The sequence below is a fragment of the Papio anubis genome, chromosome 12, assembly GCF_008728515.1.
Source record: "Papio anubis isolate 15944 chromosome 12, Panubis1.0, whole genome shotgun sequence".
NCBI lineage: Eukaryota > Metazoa > Chordata > Mammalia > Primates > Cercopithecidae > Papio > Papio anubis.
Window position 1 is genome coordinate 57,984,414 of NC_044987.1, and position 19,548 is coordinate 58,003,961.

At 55.0% G+C, this 19,548-nt stretch overlaps 2 long non-coding RNA genes across 3 annotated transcripts; both read right to left on the reverse strand.

The window, feature by feature from the left end:
- Positions 1-2,694: 2,694 nt before the first annotated feature.
- On the reverse strand, positions 2,695-9,126 carry LOC103877751. 2 transcript variants are annotated; one of them, XR_001895011.3, is made up of 4 exons: positions 8,866-9,126; positions 6,786-7,155; positions 4,005-4,091; positions 2,695-3,006 (listed from the first exon to the last, which is right to left on the reverse strand). It is a non-coding gene; the product is annotated as an uncharacterized LOC103877751 (long non-coding RNA). The 2 variants fall into 2 exon arrangements; XR_002517130.2 differs by lacking the exon at positions 4,005-4,091.
- Positions 9,127-13,939: 4,813 nt separating this feature from the next.
- LOC103877750 lies at positions 13,940-16,801 on the reverse strand. The gene is made up of 2 exons (XR_637559.4): positions 16,681-16,801; positions 13,940-14,316 (listed from the first exon to the last, which is right to left on the reverse strand). It is a non-coding gene; the product is annotated as an uncharacterized LOC103877750 (long non-coding RNA).
- Between the last annotated feature and the right edge of the window lie 2,747 nt (positions 16,802-19,548).

Sequence of the window (19,548 nt, forward strand, 5' to 3'; positions counted from 1 at the left end):
GAGGCCCAAATTCTTTGCCTACAATTTGGTACATCCAATGCCTGCAAGAATACTCCACAGACTGGCTTCAGTCTCTATACATTTCAAACCTTGTTTCTCCTCCACTGTCCACAGACTTCCAGCGCCGGTCACAGCTATGATGCCAAATGAGTCGGCACGGTGGGCAGGCACTACGGGTATTCATTCTGGAAGCTGTTCCTATACCAGAACGTCTAGTAATAACTCTACCCGTAAGTGACCGCGAACCATATAAATATGCACCACTAATCCCAAATTACTGTAAATGTATCCTCAGCTCAGCTTCCCTTCAGCTAAATCCTCCAAATGCCTCAGCCACTCAACACCCCTTGACAGGAAAGGAAGGAGGGGAAGCAAAAGTGAAAAGAAACAGCGGTATCAACGCTTTGCGGTTAGAATACCTTGCTTTGTGCAAAGTTTTACAAAAACATATGACCATGGGAATGCATTGCTAGGGTATCTATCTCCCAGAGAAGGGACAGCAGTAAGCAAGGGAGACTGAAGTATAGACTTTACTAGCTTCTGGGTATGTCTGCCTTGGTGCCTGGTCCTGTTCTAATCAGTGGATGAGCATTGATTGTCTCAGGAAATCTCCGTAACTACTCTGTGAGGTGGGATTTTTTTTTTTTTTTTAAACAATGCAGAAACTGAGATCTAAAGAGGTAGACAGAGAAGCCAAAAGTCATGTGACTGGTGGGAAGAGGTTTGAAGTCAGAACCACGTGACCCCCGAGGCCGCACTTGTAACTTTGCTCCCCAGAAGCTGATGGGACTGTTGCCAAGAGATGGATGCAAGAATGGGTGGATGGACGGATGAACGCCTGCCTCGTCCTCTAGTTTACTAGGTACTCAGCTGCTAGCTGTTTTCAGACAGGGAATTCCCCAAAGGCAAGACAGAGTCTGATTCTTCCCTTGCACAGGGTAGGACAGAGAAGAGGAACTCAGAAAAGGGCCAGGCTGGGAGGCTGAGAGGTGAAGTGCCCCAGGCCCTGCCCTCAGGGCCCAGCAATAGTGTAGGGAAAGAAGACCTACACCAGGCAGAGGTGACAAGTCACAGAGCCATGTCTACTGGGTACTCCTGCAGGGTTCTGCTTAGAGGCAGCATGCAGAAAAAGTCCAAGTCCTTCTGCCCCAGGCCATAATGCAGCATAGGGCAGGAAGCTGGACAGGCCAACCTCTCAGGGTCCCGAGCCTGCAACCCATCCTCGTCTACTCCTCTGCCTCAAGGCATTCCCAAGCTTCCCTTTGGAGTTTTCTAAGGTGTCAAGGGAATGAGATGCCCACCCGGGTGGTCCATTCCAAGGTTCAGCAGCCGGAACGGACAATGCCCAGGAACTGCAAGCCAAGCTCAGTTCCGCTTGAGGCATTTTATGGGCCCAGCCTGGGTAAACACGGGCTCCATTAATGCACCCGGGGTTTCACCTCTGCTGCCGTCAGTCTCACCTCCCAGAGCCACAGGCGCTTGAGTGTGAGGCGCAGAGGCAGCTCAGAGAAGACAAGTGAGGGTGAGAGGGCTGCATGGCAAGGACCCTCAGACACTTCCCAGTCTTCCCAGACCCCGTCACTGATTTGGGACTGAGGCTTGCGGACTGGAGGGAGCAGGGAGCCCCTGAGGCAGAGACAGAACTGGAGCATCAGGATATAACACCCCAGGCCCCACGCCTCTCCTGTAGATGGAGACTAAGCCAGCAGGTGAGACATGTGATCTGGCCATAGCTGGCTTCTTATGGGAGCAACTGGACAGAAACCGAAATCAGAACCGTCTTGAAAACTCCGGGGCTCCACTCCCTGTGCTCATTTATCACTGATTCCCCCGCGTGCTGCACGCACCTTTCCTGGTGCCAGCTCCTCTGCAGGCCCTGGGCCGGGGCTGGGGACCCCAAGATGAGTCAGACCTGGCCTTTATCCAGGATGAAGTCACAGTCTGGTGGGGAGACAGGTGTGGACACAGGCAGTGACAATGACAAAGCGGTGTGCTCAGAGCTGGGACAAAGAGAAACCCCAGGGAGGGGCCCCTAACATAGACCGAGATCAGGAGGTTGGGGGTGTGCCCTGGGGGAGGCGGAGGCCTGACCTGCATTCTGAACATGAGTTCATCAGGGTGCCCAGCTATGGAAGGCACCTAAGGCAGGGAAAACAGCACCTGCAGAGTGACAGTCCTCTAGAGGGAGCGGTACGGCTAGGAAGAGGGCCTGGCACGCAGCGAGCACTCAGCAAACATCTTTTGAATGAATGAATGCATGAGAAGAAGTTTGGTGTAGTTAGAGTATGGGACTGGAAAACACCGGGCGGGGGCTGGAAATGGAGAGTCTTAAAGATCATACTAAGGAGTTTGGTGAGTCCTAGGCCAGAGGGGAACAGGGGAAGTGGAGGGACGTGGCCCAATTTGCCTTTGAGGAAGACCTCTCAGGAGGCGGGGGTTGAACACACATCGGGAGTAGAGTTGTCAGGTCAAACATAGGACCCTCAGTCAAATGTGAATTACAGATAAACAGTGAACAATTTTTTTGGCATTAGTGTACTTTTATTGCTAAGCCTGGTGGCTGTGATTTGCAGTGGGAGTGGGAGCTGTGGGGAGGTGGATACAGGAGAGGAAGGCCAGGGCAGCCATCCCGGGGGAGGCAGTGCTGGCCTGCACAGGGCAAGGGCATGGGAGGATAGGAGGGGGCAGCAGAGATCATTGGTATTTGTTTGTTTATTTTTTTTCATGAAAACTTGTTTTTGAAATATAACATGCATACAGGAAAGTGCACCAATCATAAAAATATTCCTCAATAAATTATTGAAAGTGAACACACGCGGGTAACTACCAGGTGAGTCCACAAACAGGACGATGTTCTTGTGCCCTTCCTGCGCTGGGTTGGGACTCCTCAGTTCCACCTGTGCTGTTCGTGCCTGGCCTCTTTTGTTCAGTGTTGTATCTGTGAGAGTCCTCCATGGGGCTGCATGTAGTAGCAGTGGCTGGCCACTCTCATTGCTGTATTGCATTCTGTTGTGTGAAAGGATCACAATTGACTTTCCCTTTTACTGTTGGTGGGCATTTGGGTAATGTCCAGTTTGGGGCTTTAGGAACAGTGCTACTTTGAACATGCCAGAACCTGTCTATGGGGGTGCATTTGTCCACAAGTATACAGGATACATTCAGCGATACGCTGGAGCCACGTGCATTACATGTGGCCGGGCATGGTGGCTCACGCCTGTAATCCCAGCACTTTGGGAGGCCGAGGCAGGCCGATCACTTTGAGATCAGGAGTTTGAGACAAGCCTGGGCAACATGGTGAAACCCTGTGTCTACTAAAAATACAAAAATTAGCTGGGCGTGATGGTAGGCGCTTATAATCCCAGCTACTCCAGAGGCTGAGGCAGAAGAATTGATTGAACCCGGGAGGCAGAGGTTGTAGTGAGCCGAGATCGCACCACTGCACTCCAGCCTGGGTGATAGAGGCAGACCCCATCTCAAAAAAAGAGTCCATTACATGCATCTCTTCCCAACTCTGCATTCTGGGGCATCACGTTGGTAGTTTCAAATAGGCCATAGTGGGATTATTGACACCATAGAAATTGGCAAATGCTACAAATCTTTCTTTCTTCTTCTTCTTCTTCTTTTTTTTTTTTTTTTTTGATGAGCTCTCACTCTGTGGCCCAGGCTGGAGGGCAATGGTGCTGTCTCAGCTCACTGCAAGCTCCACCTCCCGGGTTCATGCCATTATCCCGAAGAATAATTTAAACATGCAAGGGTTTCACCACGTTGGCCAGGCTGGTCTCGAACTCCTGGTCTCCGGTGATCCACCTGCCTCAGCCTCCCAAAGTGCTGGGATTGCAGGCGTGAGCCACCATGCCCAACCTTTTTTTTTTTTTTTTTTTTTTTTGAGAGCTGGTTGTTAAACATTTACCAGCACACCACTGGATATGTCCCTAAGAGTAGATTGCTGGTTCATAGCAGATGTTCAGCTTTAAGTGTGACACAGTGTTCCAAAGTATTTTTACCTAGTTATACTCCCCCAGCAATGTGTGAGCTCCAGGTGCTTCACATTGTCATCATGGAGAGGTTTTTGTGAGGTGTAGAGAAGTTCACTGTTGGGAGGAAGGGGAAGGCGGGTCATTCACGGGAATGTCCACTGTCTGGCTGGGCTTCTGGAGGGCAGAAGTGCCATTTCTGAGACAACCTGGGGAGAGCAGGTTTGAGGATGGATGGGCATGGGGAGTCTGCAGGGCCTGGGGACATCCAGGGGTTATCAGCTGTGTGTGTGTGCGTCGCATATTTGTTCACCTGCTGCCCCTTCATCCCTGCCCCAGGCTTCACCCCTGTGCCTCTCCTGGCCCCCATCCTCTCCATAGCCTCCCCCTTCTACCTCCTCTTCCCCTGCGTCTAGGGTTGTGAGGGCACCTGCAGTGAACCTGGCTTTGATGGTCCCTTCCACCCCAGGCGCTGCCATGATTCAGTGTGAGACCTGAGACAGGTCATGCTCCACTCTGGACCTCAGTGTCCCCTTCTGTACACTGGGATCCTGGGCAGAGATTGTGAGGGGCAGACCTCCAGGTCCTGGTCTCCAGGGGCTACAGGCTCCTGTTCTCCTCCACATCATGGTTTGTGAAGCTCTTCACCCCTTCCAGAGTGAACCGCTTGCTGAGCCCCAAGCATTTGTGGCCTCGCCACCTGCTTATTATCTAAGATTTGTTGAGGGCTTTGCAGTGAGAAACACCTTACTTCTTCTGCTCCTCCCGCAGCCCTGTTCTCTCTGAACCTGGGGCCGAGGTCCAAGCATTTGCTGGGGCCAAATGGCCTTGGGAGTGGCCGAGTCAGGATGCAAACCTGGATCTGGGATGACAGTGTCCAGGCTGGCAGAGCCATAGGCAGTGCCAGGGCATGCTGACTCGGCTCCCCTGTGGCCAGCTGAGGTCCTGGCACAGAGATGTCGCTGGAGGTCTGTTGAATCAAAGAACATCCTGTGCCTGCCCCGCTCCTTCGTGCAGGGCTGGACAGACAGGAGGCCTTGGAGGGAGCCTGTGGATGGGCTGACTGTGTGGTCGGGGAGGCGGGCGCACAGCTCTGACCAGCTGGGTCGTGGGGGTGGTGCATAGACGACTCGGAGACCATGGCCCATTTCACCCGAGCAGTTCTCTGCGAAGCCAGGAAGTGGTTTGTATTTTCAGAAGGAAATGAGCAGGACTTGCTCATGGGGAGCTCTAGACAGCTCTGGGAAAGGGCTCCAAGGGAAACAGGCCCCGGAGGGGAGGCCAGCGCCAGCCCCTCCCTGTGAGGCGGGCAGGTGTTGACCAGCAGGGCTGACAAACGAGCTGACCGTGTCCCTTCCCTGACACTGTTGAGAGATGCCTCCCTCCAGAGGGGGTTTCTGTGGCTCAGAGAGTCCAGGAGGTGCACATGGGCCAAGCAGGAAGGGGAAAGGGGCCCAGACTCCTTTCACCACCTCAGGGACCCCACAAATCAGGACTGGCAATGGGAGGGCCAGGTCTGCTGCTGTCCTGCCTGGGAGGTGGAGCAGGAGGTACCAGAGCGGGAGGAAAACTGGCTGGGGCTATTCAGAGATCAGAGTAACCCTTCGATTCTGCTATTCATCCATCCTTCCTTCCACCTTTCACCCTGTTCCACACCAACCCCAACTGAGGTCCCCGTGCTGGGAGTGCAGACACGGAGATGGAGATGGAGCAGGCTCAGGCTCTGACTCCAAGGGGCTCCAGACCTGGTGTGTGCATAGGGGGTTGGGTGGGAGGCTGACTAGTAGGGAGTTAATGACACAGGGTGCCCTGAGGCTGGTGACCAGCCCTGCCTGAGGCACAGCAACAGCTTCAGAAGAGGGTAAGCTGTGAGTTAGCTCTTGATAGGTGTAGGAGGCCATCAGGGGAGCAGGTGGGGAAGTGACCCTCCAGGGCACTGTGGGTGGGTTCTCAGGCCCCAGGGAACTCTAAGGAGGAGGTGAGGGGCAGGAGGGGGTTGCAGGCCTGGGCTGGCAGGAGAGCAAATCCCTGTGTTCTGGTTCTGCCTTAGCCCCTGATGGTTCTCCGTGTTGAGCCCACCAGAAGCAGCCTCCGCCCTGCCCGGGAGGTGGAGAGGAGCTCTGAACACAGCCCTGGGCAAAGTCTTAGGCCCGAGGCAGGCGCAGCTCCCTGCTTGCTTTGCCTTGCTCTGAGATCTGAGTGGTGCTGCTTTCTGCCACCTCGACCTCATGGGAGAGGCTGAGGCAGGAGAATCACTTGAACCCAGGAGGTGGAGGTTGCAGTGAGCTGAGATTGGGCCATTGTACTACAGCCTGGGCAACAAGAGCAAAACTCTATCTGAAAAAAAAAAAATCTTTTCTCCAGCCTTAGAGCAAGGCCAGGGCATGCTTGCCCATCACCCTGCTGCACAGTCCAGGCCCTGGCACAGAGAACTGCACACTCGGTCATCTCTGCTTCTCTTTTTCAAGGGTTTCTGACCCTACACAGAATGGCTGCCTCACCTCCCATCCCCTCTCCAGGCCCTTGCGCTCCAGCCACACTGGCCTTGAACCTGCTCCTTCTTGCCTCAGCCTCCACAAGCTCTTCCCTCTGCCTGGGGTGCCCTCCCCTGGCTCCTCCTCTGACAAATTCGCTCTCTTCCACCCCTCCCTGCAGAGCCGTCTCCATGGTGGCCATCTGTGAGGCTATGACCGTCTCCCTCAGGCGATTCTCCTGCCTCAGTCTCCCTAGTAGCTGGGATTACAGGCATGCGCTACCACACCTGTGGTAAATAAAAATAATTTTGTATTTTTAGTAGAGACAGGGTCTCACCATGTTGGCCAGGCTGGTCTCGTACTCCTGACCTCAGGTGATCTGTCCGCCTCAGCCTCAAAGTGCTGGGATTATAGGAATGAGTCACTGCATCCGGCTGAAGAAAAGAATTTTTAAATAATTCACCATGGCTCCTGGATAACAGGGATACCAGTAAGGAGACTTTTGCAAGTCCAGGTGACCGGTGGGGGGACTTGGTGCTGAAGGTCGTTCCCAGATGTCCAGCTTGATGCCAAGGGGGCTGTGGGTATGAGATGGGAGACTTTGGGAGGCAACTATAGAGAGGGGTGCCAGAGGTGATGAGCTGGTCTTGGAAGGTAGAAGAACCTGTGAGATGTCAGGTGGTCCATGTGGCTCTGGAAAGAGAGGCCTAAGATACATAGAGAGGTAGAGATAAAGATTGCCCAGGAGAAACGGCCAGAGAGTATAGAAGGGCTCAGTGCAGAGCCTGAGTCGCTCCTGAAACTTTGCCTCCTTATTACCTCCCTGTTCCTGTGCAGACCAGGGCCTCTGCCCCTCCCTGGGCTCTGGGCCTCCAGTCTCACCCATTCCAAGTCATCCTTGCCAGCAGCCAGGAGGGCCCTGCTGCAACGCCAACGAATCGCATCTCTCCAGCAGCACCACCGTGCCTGAGCCTGGCTCTCTCTGGCCCCTTCTAGAATCCAGTGCCCTCCCTGCCCTTCCACCCTATGCTGTCTCCCAGTGAACAGTTAGATGTGTCATTCTGCAGCCCTTCTGGTGGCTTCAGCCTTTGGGGCTTTGTGTGTTTTCCCACTGTGAGGCAGGAACCCCCACTCCCCTGTCCATCTGATGAATCCCACTCATCTTTCAAGATTCAGCTCAGTGCCACCACCTCTGAGAAGCCTTCCTTGGTTAGCCCATTTTCCCACAGAGTTAGATCCCCTTCCCTGGACACCCCAGCCTCCTATATGCTCAGATCACTGTGTTTCAGAGGGTGTCACCTTTTGCCATCCCCAACAGCCTGGGAGCCACCTGAGGGCAGCTCACAGGCCAGGCAGGAGCTCAGGAGGGGAGCTGAATCGTAAGGCAAATTAAGTCTCTGTCTAGCAGAAACCTGGCCAAGGAGATGTGCTGGAGGGGTTTCCTGTCTGAGGGAGTGTGGTGGGCATACAGTGCCAGGCCACCGCTAGGCTCCACAGAGAGAATGAGAAAGTGGGAAGATTGGAGGTAGGAGACATTAGCGTGGCTAGGGCCCAGCAGGTCCCTAGGGAAGACGGATGCCCTTCCCATTTGGCATGTGCGTGCTGGTGAGGATTGGACAAGCTGAGAGAAGCCTGGTATGCGGGGGGCAGTATGAGGAAAGGCAAGATGGCAGCACCACATGGAGACCCAGTGTCGGGGCAGAGAATGGCAGGAAGTGACACTGGGGAGAGGGCTTTTGGAAGGCCCATTAGAAACAGCTGTTCCCCTCGAGGCTCATCTCGGCTGGGCCCTGAACTTGGTGGTGTCTTAGTCTGTTCAGGCTGCTACACCAGATCCCCATAGACTGGGTGGCTTAGACAACGAGCTGGCACTTCTGGAGGCTCGAAGTCTGAGCTCCAGGTGCCCGCAGGTCGGTGTCTGGTGAGGGCCTGCCTCCTGGTTCGCAGATGGCTATGTTCTCCTTGTACCCTCACATGGTGGAGAGCAGAGCGAGAGGAAGTAAGCTCCCTGGAGTCTCTTCTTATAAGGGCACTAACCCATCACAAGGGCTCCGTCCTCCTAACCTAATTACCTCCAAGTGGCCCCATAATAACATTGCACTGGGTGTTAAGGTTTCCAACATAGAAATTTGGAGGACACACATGCAGTCCATCACGGTGGGGACCTGCGGAACTCATCTAAATCCCACAGCCTCTGAGGTAGGTACTGGTGTCCTCCCCACTGGATGACCTGGCATGGAGAGACCTGACCACCTGCTCAGGTCAAAGCAGGGAGCAGGGTGTCTGACTCCAAGGCCCATGCTCATGACTGCCACCCCCTGCTGTCTCCTCCCCACCCTGCTGTCTCGGTCTCACCCTGCTGTCTCTGCCCCACTTTACAGAGGGGGATACTGAGGTCCAATCGTGCAGTGACTTACCTGGGGGTGCCCAGCAGGTCCAAGGAAGACAAGTGCAGCAGCCAAGCTGAGCTCAATCACCTGGTCGGGCCTCGTTTGGCTGCACCCTTGACCACAGGGCCCCTCCTCAGTGTTGCTGGAGGAACTTCAGAGGCGGCATAGCTGGCAGAGGTGGGCGGGGCATGTGGCCTGGCACCTCTGCAAAGACAGACCCCAGCCCCAGCGGCCACTTTGAAGGAGGCTGAGGGCAGGGGTGGGGGCTGTGGAATTCACGGAATGGAATGTGAATTGTCTCCAGAACTCCAGGCTGGGAGGGCCACAGGATGAAGGGTTGGGAGAACAATAGGGGCCTAGGGAACTGGGGCTCCTGGGACAGACAGGGCCGGGCAGGGAGGGACAGGGCTGGGCTCGGCTGAGCAAGGCCCTGGGGTGCAGGTGGCTGAGATGAAACCACAGACCAGACAGGGAGCAGCCTCCTTTCACCCAGATCCCACGGGTGCCAAGCACACTCAGCACCTGCCCCTAGGAGACCGGTCCTGACACCCTCCTTGTGCAGGAGGCTGAGAGGGCCATGCATGCTCTCACTGCCACGAGCTCACTGGGCCGCAGCAGCCTGTGGGATGGGCCTAGTGGTGATCATCATACCATTGCATGGATTGGGAAGCTGAGGCTCAGAGAGGCATGAATTACCCACAGCCCCTCAGAACGTCAGCGACATGCGCCCTTGATTCAGCAGGTTTTCTCGAGACAGGGTCCCTCTCCCTCTCACACCCAGGCTGGAGTGCAGTGGTGCCATCACAGCTCACTGCTGCCTCGACCTTCCAGGCTCAAGCGGTCCTCCTGCTTCAGCTTCCCAAGCAGCTGAGACCATAGGCGCACGCAGCACCATGCCCAGCTAACTTTTTACATTTTTTGCAGAGATGGGATCTTGCCATGTTGTCCAGGCTGGTCTCGAACTCCCGGGCTCAAGTGATTCTTCTTCCTTGGCCTCCCAAAGTGCTGGGATTCCAGGTGTAAGCCACTGCGCCCAGCCCAGTGTTTTGTCAGCACCCTATGGAGCTTTCCCACTGGGACCCACAGACCCTGGGGGAGGCTAATCAACTCAGGGCAAAGACGCCATCGGCTTCACAAGGGTGGGATTGGCTCCCTGGAGCAGTGTCTGAGTGCCAGGCAGCCAGGCAGGGGTTCCCACACGCTTCCACTCCCTCTCCATCCCTCCCTCCCCTTCCCCCTTCTCCTCTCCTCCCTCCTGAGACTAACAATTCATTGGCTCGAGCAGCGCTGGCAACTCCATGGTAGGCCACATGGTATGGTAAGTTCATTCTCACCTCTCACCTTCCTTCTGGGGGCAGCAGCCCTGAAAGAGAAAGGGTGAGGGCTTTGGGGTCAAGTCCACTCTGCGGCTTCCTGCATTATGCCCTTGGGGAACCCACTTCACCTCTCCTGCCTCCTTTGACAGCTGCTGCAAGGATTTCATGAGCTGCCTGCAGTTATAGGAAAACCCTAGGCCCTGGATGCAGTCCCCTCTCCCCATCCCCATGTCCTCCCCCAGACCTTTCTCTCCAGCCCCTCTGCCCCCAGGGTAGTCAGCAGAGTTAGCGGCACGGGCCAGGTTGAGGCCAGGGCTGTGCTGAGGCAGAGGAGTCCAGGAGTCCCGTGCACAGGAGTCCAACCTCTGTCTTCAGAGTGGGTGACCCCCTAGGGGTGTCAGCCAGGGTCCGGCTTCGTGTCCCTAGCAGAGGACAGTGGGTTCTCTGACACACAGAATGCTGCTCATCCCTGGCCCAAAGCCTGTTTTAGGGTAGAGCTGACCGGCTGCTCCCTGGGAATTCTGCTATACTGAGTGCTGAACACGCACACTTAGAGCACCCTCACTCCATCTCACAGTCTATGACACTGTCTGAGGCCATCTCTTGCTGCTATCACGGACACCATAGACTGGGTCACTTATAGAGAACAGAAATTTCTTTCTTGCAGTTCGTGAAAGCCCTGTCCACACCCCAAGGCTACACCAGGCCCCACATTCTGTGGCCACTGAACACCAGACCCCTCCCAGCCCCTGCCCCAGAATGGGAGACCCTGGAGCCCAGCCAGGCTCCTATGCACAGGGTGGGTACCCCTTTTCTGGGCCATCCTGATGCTTCTGTCAAGGCTCTGGAGTCCTCCCCGACCCCAGCACACTCCCCAGGCCTGCCGCCCTGGTCTCTCTGCCTTCTTCCTTGGCCTGGTGCTGCTGCCTCCCCAGCACAGACCTCACGGGCATTCACCACCTCACTGTCCCCCACGCGCCTCATCCAGCCTCCGCTCCCGCCACTGTGTCCCCAACGCATCTTGGTCTTTGAGCCACACCATGGGCCACCCTGGCATCCAAATGGGCCGGGTCTCCTCGGGCGTTCAGTGTGTTTTTCTCTCTGCCCGGAACTTTCCTCCCCAAAGCGAACATTTCCTAGGTGCCTCCTGTATGCCAGGCACCTATCAAAGATTCATCCTGAGGAGCCCTGTTTGTTTGGGGGTGATGTCTGCATCCCCTTGGAATGAGTGAGGCAGATTCGGAGGTGGGGAGCCTAGGGGAGGAACTGGGTAGTCTGGGTGAGGGATGGGAGAGGCAGGCTGCAGGGAGATGGGGAGTGGGGAGTGCCTGAGACAGAGTTCCAACCCTTCCCTGGGCCTGTGTCAGCCGCAGGGCCCTGCAGATGTGACCCCCAAGCCACTGTCAGCATCACAGGGAGTCAGAAAGAAGTCCCCTGATGTAGATGGAAATCCTAGCATCCAGAGAGGGCCAGGGACCTCCACGGTCACATGGAGGCGGGGACAGGGCCTTCCCAGTCCAGCCCAGCACAACCTCCTCTGGTGCCCCTTCCCCCACACCAGGGTCCCACCTAGGGGAGGGGTGGGCATAAGTAGCTGAGACCAGCCCCCTTGCCCAGCCTTTCCCAGAAACATCCCACAGAGTGCCAGGGCAGGCGGGCTCAAGGGCATCTGGCTTCCTCAGCACCCCCGCCCACCATGGACCCTGCACTTTCCCGTCTGTGATTTCTGGCAGCAGGAAGGAGCTGGCTGGGTTAGTATTATTTTCCTGGTTTGCCTAACTGCTATGATGGTCCCTAAAATCACACAGTGGGGCCGCTGCCATCCTGTTTGGGAGCCAGGGGCTCCTTATCTGAGCAGACCACAGCTCCGCTCCCACCTGGACCCTGGCCAGGACAGTCACACAGGTGCCCCGAGGTCATGTATCAACAGCAGTGGTAGAAAGCTTGGGCAGGGGACCACCGAGGACACTCACACACATTGTCTTGCTGGACACTTCAGCCAGTGGGTCAACTGGGCAGAAACGGAGGCTCTGAGAGGGTAAGGGGCTCTCCAAAGACCACTCCATACGTCCCAAGTTTCCAGGCCCTTGTGCTCTTTCTTCAGCCCCCATCCCAGACAGTGAGCAGGGAGGTTCCAATGCCTTGGCCCCATCACGGGAGACCTGGCTGTTCCTGTTCCCTGCCTCCCCTTCTTCCATGACGTGGCCAGAACCTGGCTGGGAGCAGGAGGCCGGGGTCCTCAGCAGCCCCTGGTATGGCAAGCTGTGTGAGTTCCCCTCTAAGTTCCGGACTCGTGGCTGCTCTGAGGACCCCTGCCCAGCAATGGCCGAATTCTCACTCCCCCCAACCCAGGCCCTCATCTCTCCACAGGGCATGAGGCCACCGAGTCTCTCCGTGCTGGGAGTGGGAGACCTAAGGTAGTGGTCAGAGTCTCTCTCCGCCCACAGGACCAGTGGGCACCCCAGCAGTCTGTTCTAAGGAACCCCACTGTTCCCTGTTCTAGGGATAACAGAAGGCAGCAGGTGGTTCTGGGCTAGCTGAGTGGCCCAGGTGGCAAGCTGCAGGAAGGAATGGTCACAGGACGAGCAGGGCCCTGCAGCCTGGCTGGCGGTCCCCAAAGCCCTCTGTTGAATGTTGGCTTTGCAACTCAGGCAGTCTCCTCAGCTCCCCAGCCTCAGTATCCTTGCCTGGAAAGGGAGGAAGTGGTAGCACCTACTTCATGCAGTTGCCATGTATCAGGGCCTACAAAGCACTCAGCAAGTGTCTGACACCTAGCAGATGCTTGACAAGATGCAGCTGAGTATTATTCTGAATATTTTTAAACAAGTGGTGGGCAGGGCCAACTTCACTAGGAGCAGCCCTGGAGCTGAGGGCTGGTCCTGATTTAGAGGCAGGTGAGTCCCTCTCCACCGAGCACCCACCCCCAGTGTCAGCCCACCATCAACTCCGCCCTGAACACCTCAAGGGGGTGTTACTGCTATCCCCGCCTGCAGGAGTGCCCTGTGAGGCTGCACACATTCGAGGGTAGATCTGGCTTTCTATGGGGTCCTGACGCTCATATGCCACACTCCACCCGGCCACTCATGTTTAACCCTGCCCTCTCCTTGCGAGGGGGTGTCTCTGAATATGTGGGCTACCCCAGGAGCTGCTGGTGCCCTGCCCTCACTCTGCTGTGGGGACCGGACCAGTCTTCTTGTGCCCAGCTCTTTCTGGCTCAGCACAGCTGCAGAGCTGTCACCTCAGCCTTTGATGACATCTTTACTTCTTGCACCCTGTTGTTCAAGCATCTGATCTAGCCCCTGTCTTCTCCCTCAGCCTTTGAACTTGACCAGGGTTGGGGCTGGGTCATCCACTGTCTGGGCTGCCCCACAGGTGCGAAGCTTCAGGCAATTCCTTCCCCAGCCACTGCCCCCTCTTTCACCCCCTCACACGCAGACACCTGCTGAGTGGTCTTCAATGACAATACATTCCCTCGGTCAGCAAATATTTGCCACCTGTGGTTCAGCCCACCTGCAGGCCACCCAGGATAGGAGCAGAGGGGAGAGTGGCCATGAGCCAACAGCGGCAGGCTGCAAAGGACACCACTATCATCTCTGGCTGTATCACCAGAAATGTGGGGCCCGGGACCCTACATTTCTCCAAAGCAGGACATTGAAGGAATGTTCTACTTTGGAGAACCGCCTACTTTGGGCTCCATGGACAAACTGGAGCTTGTCCAGGGGAGGCAAAGTTGGATAGATCCTCCAATGCTTCCTGACATCTGGTTGTTGAGACTATTACATATGGACGATAGTATTTGAGATCATTTTAGGTGATTCATAAAACACAACATCGTATAGAATAGTGTCGTAAAGTCCACGTCTGGATCATCTGACTTCAATAATCATGGTAAAACATCCAGTTGCCTCCACCTCCATCGTGAAGCCTTCACACATCTCAACATTTTGGTCACAGCGTTGGCTTCTCCTGGGACCCTTTTGCTGGTTGGAAGCAGGACTGACGCTGGTCTATGTGGGTCCTCAGCCCACGACACGGCCTAGTCCATTTTAGGTGGCATCGAGGTAGTTGGATTGAATCACCAAATGAAGGTGAGAAGGACCCAGCGGCCCAGCATCTTCCGAGCACCCGCTCTGGTTAGGGAGCTCTCCCACCTGTCATCCGCCTGTGAGGGAAGGACCATAAACCCCATTTTACAGACGAGGAATTGAAGGCAGAGAGAGGTTGAGTGTCTTGCCTAAGTTACACAGCATTATGTGGAAGAGGCGGGTTGGGAACCTATGTCTGTCTGGTCATAAATGGCTCTGTAATTTTTGTCAGTCCACACCAGAGAGAAAGATTTTTTTAAGAAAGGAAGTTGATTTGGGGAGCAGTTTGGGGTGCCCCAATCCTGCTCTTGTCCCTATTGCCTAAGGAGCCTGGCCTTAGTCAGCTGGGCAAGTGAGATGGGGGACATGGATCCCCTCCTCTGCCACTACTCCCAATGTCCTTAGAGTGGAGAAGACAGACTGTCTTCAGCCCTAGACCTGACGGTCACTTGCCTAATCCTGCTGCCTCTCCATCCTCCATCAGCGCTCAGGGGGCACAGGACATCGGGTGGCTAACCCCTCAGAGACTTGGAGACCTAGTAGGCTGACCCACCCACTTTTCAGACGGAAAGACTGAGGTTTGGAGAGGGGAAAAGGCTTTTGAAGCAATTCTAGGGTAGCCTTTCCCATGCATACGCTGTGCCTTTGTTGAAAGGGATCCTACGTTCATATCCCAGCCCTTGCCTGACTTGCTGGTTATGAGGGTCAGTATTTAATTGTCATAACAACCCTATGAGGTAAACATTGGTATCAGCATCATCATACGGATGGGGCAGCTGGGACAGAGAGGTGAAGGTGACCTTGCCCACGGTCACACACAGGTGGCTGGGATTTGAACCCAGAAGTGTGGCTCCAGAGTGCCCATGCTTAGGTAGTTGCTGGGCTTCCAAGGGGGACAGGTAATGCTGCCCTTGGCCTGAGGTCCCCCTGGTCTCCTGCAGTGCACCCCTCACCTAGTGCACCACCCACTCCACCTGCCCTGCAAAGGAGGCTTGGATGGGCTATTTGCCCCCACACTCCAGCGGGAAGCAGGGAAACAAGAGGGCCCTGGTGGAGCTGCCGTCTCCCCTGGCTCTGCTGAGAGCACCCCAACCTATCCAGGGCCAGGTGGGCCTCCCCAGTTCATCCTGCTCGCAAAGCCAACAGACCGTGGCATCTGCAGACCGTGACCACCTCCCGGCAGACAGCAGCTCTGGCAGCTCCATCGTCATTTCCAACTCCAATGCCTCAGTGCGCATGGTGGGGCCCAGCCACAGAGCCCAGCCCTCTGCCTCCCTGAGCCCACCCACGTGAGCCAGAGAGGGGCTGGGGGTGGTGAAGGAGACCTGGGATGGAGGGGCAGGCTGACAGGCAGGCTCAACTGGGTTGTGGTGTGGCTGTGTGACCTTGGGCAAGTGACTTGAGCTCTCTGAGCCTCCCTTGCTTCACCCATTCCTTTGTAGTGGTTCTTTCAGGGAGCCACAGTATGGAAACAGGATTCGTAAGGGGCAAACCACTGTGCAGATTGGAGGGGCTCCTGCTATGCTCCTGTTCTCTCCCGTGACCCATTTGTCCCGCCCTTTCCAAGTGACCCCTGTGGTCACGTCACATTGACGAGGAATGCTCTCAGGCGCGTCAAGGACCATTGCCCTGGCTCGAGGGCCAGCTCTGCATACACTCATGCCAGACCATCCCAGGCGGCTGGGGGCCGGGGTTCCCCCATCTAGCTCCCGTCTATGCAGAAGAGGCAGGAAGGCCTGGACAGGAAGCCGCCGGGGTGTGGGAGCAGCAAGCATAGGAGAGGGTGTGGGCTACAGTGGAGGTGGCCAGGCCTCCTGTGGAGCTGTGAGGAAGGCACAGCTTTGGAGTCAGAGAGCCCTCCATTCAGGTTCTGGCCTGAAGATCTGGGGTGCAGGGGGCCAGGCCGCTGTGCTGGTTGACCCTGCACCACTCTGGGGGCCACCTGGCCCATGACTGTCAACAGGAATTTGTATATTTTTTAAGACAACGTTGTGTTTGCAGGAGGGGGTGGCTTTAGTGGATGTGCGAAGGTGCCAGCTCCCTTTCTGTCATTTATCTCTTCCCGCCTCTCCTGCACTTGCTCAGGGACTGCTCCAGGGAAGGGACTGGGTCTGATGGTCTCTACACAGAACCCGGAACAGGGCCTGCCAGGCATTTGCTGAGTGCTTGAGTGACCCCTTGTGTGTGCCCAGCACCTGAGGACCCCATTCAGGGCCTGCACCCAAAGAAGCCCCTCAAGCCTCAGACAGATACAGGGACATCAGAAATGCCCAGGTGGGTCAAGAAGGGCATCCCCCATAGGCCCAAGCCCACAGTGTGTATGATGTACGCTCTGCCCACCCAGAGACCCCCTGCCAGGGCTGTCTGCTGGTCTTCAGGGTATACCCTGGCACACAGGACCAACTGAGGGACTGGGGACTGCAGTCAAGCCGGGGTCTGACCTTTGTTCAGACTTACACCTCTCCCCAGAGGCTTCCAGGCCTCCCAGTCACTCCCTTGGGTCTTGGGTTCAGCAAATTGGAACAGATTTCAGGTATGGAAAGGGTCACTGTGATGCTGACATGTGACATGACAATGTGGTGAAAGGTAGCACCAGTGGGCTCTGAAGTCAGACAGAGCCAGTCCGAAGTTCAGCTTTGCCACTTGCCAGCTTTGTGATCTTGAAAAAGGTCCTCTCTGAGCCTCAGTTTCACAGCATTAAGAAAGAAAACTGCTCCCAATCCTTGCTGGGCTGTTATTATTTCCCTCTCACATTCACTTAGCAATTTCTGCCCCGCTTGAGCTTCTCATCAAGCCTGCATTTTACCCCTGGGAAACTGAGGCTTGATGAGGCAGTAGTCCTGACTTTGTCATGCGACCTTAGGAAAGTCATCTCCCTTCTCTGGGCCAATGAAGAGGTCGGAAGAGATGTTCCCCTGGGTCTCATCTGCCCTCTGGAGTCTGTGTTTTAGGTTTTGTGGTCTGGCCTCTGGGATCTTGACTGTTCTCACTCAGTTGGGGGGTGTAAGCCTGGGCCTGTGTGCGGGTTGTGTGTGTTGGGGAGGAGGGAGGCAGCTGTGTTTTGGTCGTCAGCTGGCCAGGCCAGCCCCTGGAGTGCATCCTTGGAGCCCTATCTCTACATGAACTTTCTCTCATCCCCAAATTGCACACAAGGCACATTTTGGGATCGATTTACCTCCCCTGTGGCCCCCCTGGCCCATTTTACATTTGTCAGGAGGAAATCGGAGGAGCACTAGTTGCCCTCCCTCACCTCAACCACCCCAGGGACATTCCAGGATTAGATGGGAGTGGAGGTGACAGCACAGAGAAGAATAAATCTTGAAAGACAAAGTTCCACATTTTCTCTATTTAGTACAAAGCAATGCATTCCAAAACCCAGTTCAGCCAAGGGGAGTGTGGAGGCTGGAGGCAGGAGAGGAGGGCAGAAGTCTAGATTTTGATAAACAGAACCTGCTGCCTATGAGTAGGGATGCTCAGCCTGGGCCCACCAGCGAGGCAACTGCGTCCTGAATTCATTGCCCGCTGACTGGCCAGGGTCTGACATTCTGGCCGCCCTCCGCTGGCTATTCTAGCAGCCATCCATCAGGTCATGCAGGGCGTGAGGCCAGGAGGGAGCAGGGAGGCCTGGGGCTTTGCAGGGTGTGAGCCCTTGTGGCTGGAGGGTCTCAGCAGAGATAAGAGGACCACTGCGCGAGGAAGTTATATGAGGACCCCAGCCCAGCTCCAAGTCAGGCAGGCGAGGGTTTGCCTGTTGGCTCCCTCTTCTGCTAACTGGTTGCCTTTAGCAGTTGTCTGTTACCTGAGTCTCTGTTTTCTCATCTGTAACCTAAGGATGATTATGCCTTCTCCCAAGATTGTTAGGGGGACCAAAAATGGCAGTGTCTGTTCCATTCCAGCCAAAGGCATAACAGTGGGAACAAAAGGAGTATCGTGGTAGTAGGATTTGTTGTATCGCTGTCTTGCTATGGCCACTGTAACAAATTCCCACAAACTCAAGGATTTAACACAAATGTATTACCTTACAATCCCATAGGCCAGAAGTCCAAAATGCACTTTATTGGGTTAGCATCAGAGTGTCAGGACTGCGCTCCTTTACAGAGGCTCTGGGGAGAATCTGCCCTCTTTCCTTTCCCAGCTTCTAGAGGCTGCCCACACTCCTTGGCTCGTGGCTCCCTTCCCTCCTCAAAGTCAGCGATGGCTGATTGAGTCTTTCCTGAATCCCATCACTCAGACATGGACTCTTCTGCTGCCTCCTCTTTCATTTTCAAGGACGCTGTGCTTACAGTGGCTCACCAGATAATCCAGGATTTTCTCCTGATTTTAAGGTCAGCAGACTAGCACCCGATTTCCATCTGTGATCTTAATTCCCCTTTGCCATTTAACATAACATATTCACAGGCTCCAGGGATCAGGCTGTGGGCATCTTTGGGGTGGGGAGCGTATGCTGCCTACCACTCCATTCAAGTAACTCATTTCTCCACCCAGGACAGGAAGACTTTGCTATCCCTGTTCATCAGGAACTGGTGAATGCTGCGGACTGGTAGCGCCGTGTGCTGTTTTTCTTTCTTCTCTCTTTTCAGTAGGAACTGTTATTGCAGTTAACCAATTCTCTCTGCCATTGTGGAGTCATGGTCTGTTGGAGTGATCGTCTTTCAACCACAGATTGCAGGACCTCAGAACACATCTAACTCTGAAGGAAAAGAATGTAAGTCACCCAGAGATTCTGAACTCAGTATTATGAGTCTTCTATTTGAGAGAGGGGAGGAAGTGGGAAGGTATTATTTTGTATGCAAGTAAAGGCATGCATGAATGTCAGCCCATCAAAGGGGTGGACTGTGTGGGCAGTTATTATCTTGTCCTCAACATCCTTTCCCCTTTTATTCTGGTGGCAGGACTCTGCTTTTGCTCTAGGGTAATTGTTCCTCTCATCCACTCTTCCCTACGCATTGACTCCTATATTTCAGATAGTGTTTTCCCCATCCTCCAACTCCAGAGCTCCAGAGCTGGCTGTGAGACATAGGCCCAACCAATCAGAGCATCACATGTTCCTGGCCACAGGGACTTGTTCACGGATGGACTCGTGACCCGTTAGAAGAAATGGGTTACATATTTGAATACTTGCTGGGTCTACTGAGAAAGCAGGACTCTTAAAAAAATTTTTTTTTGGCTGAACCTGAACCTGGAAGTTAATTTCGTAGTTATCTTTTCACTATATGAAGCCTAAAAATGAAGCCAACATGGGAACCAGCAGAACCGAGAGATGGAGCAAGCAGGTCTGGGGACAGAATTTGAGCCCCTGGATAAAGCTG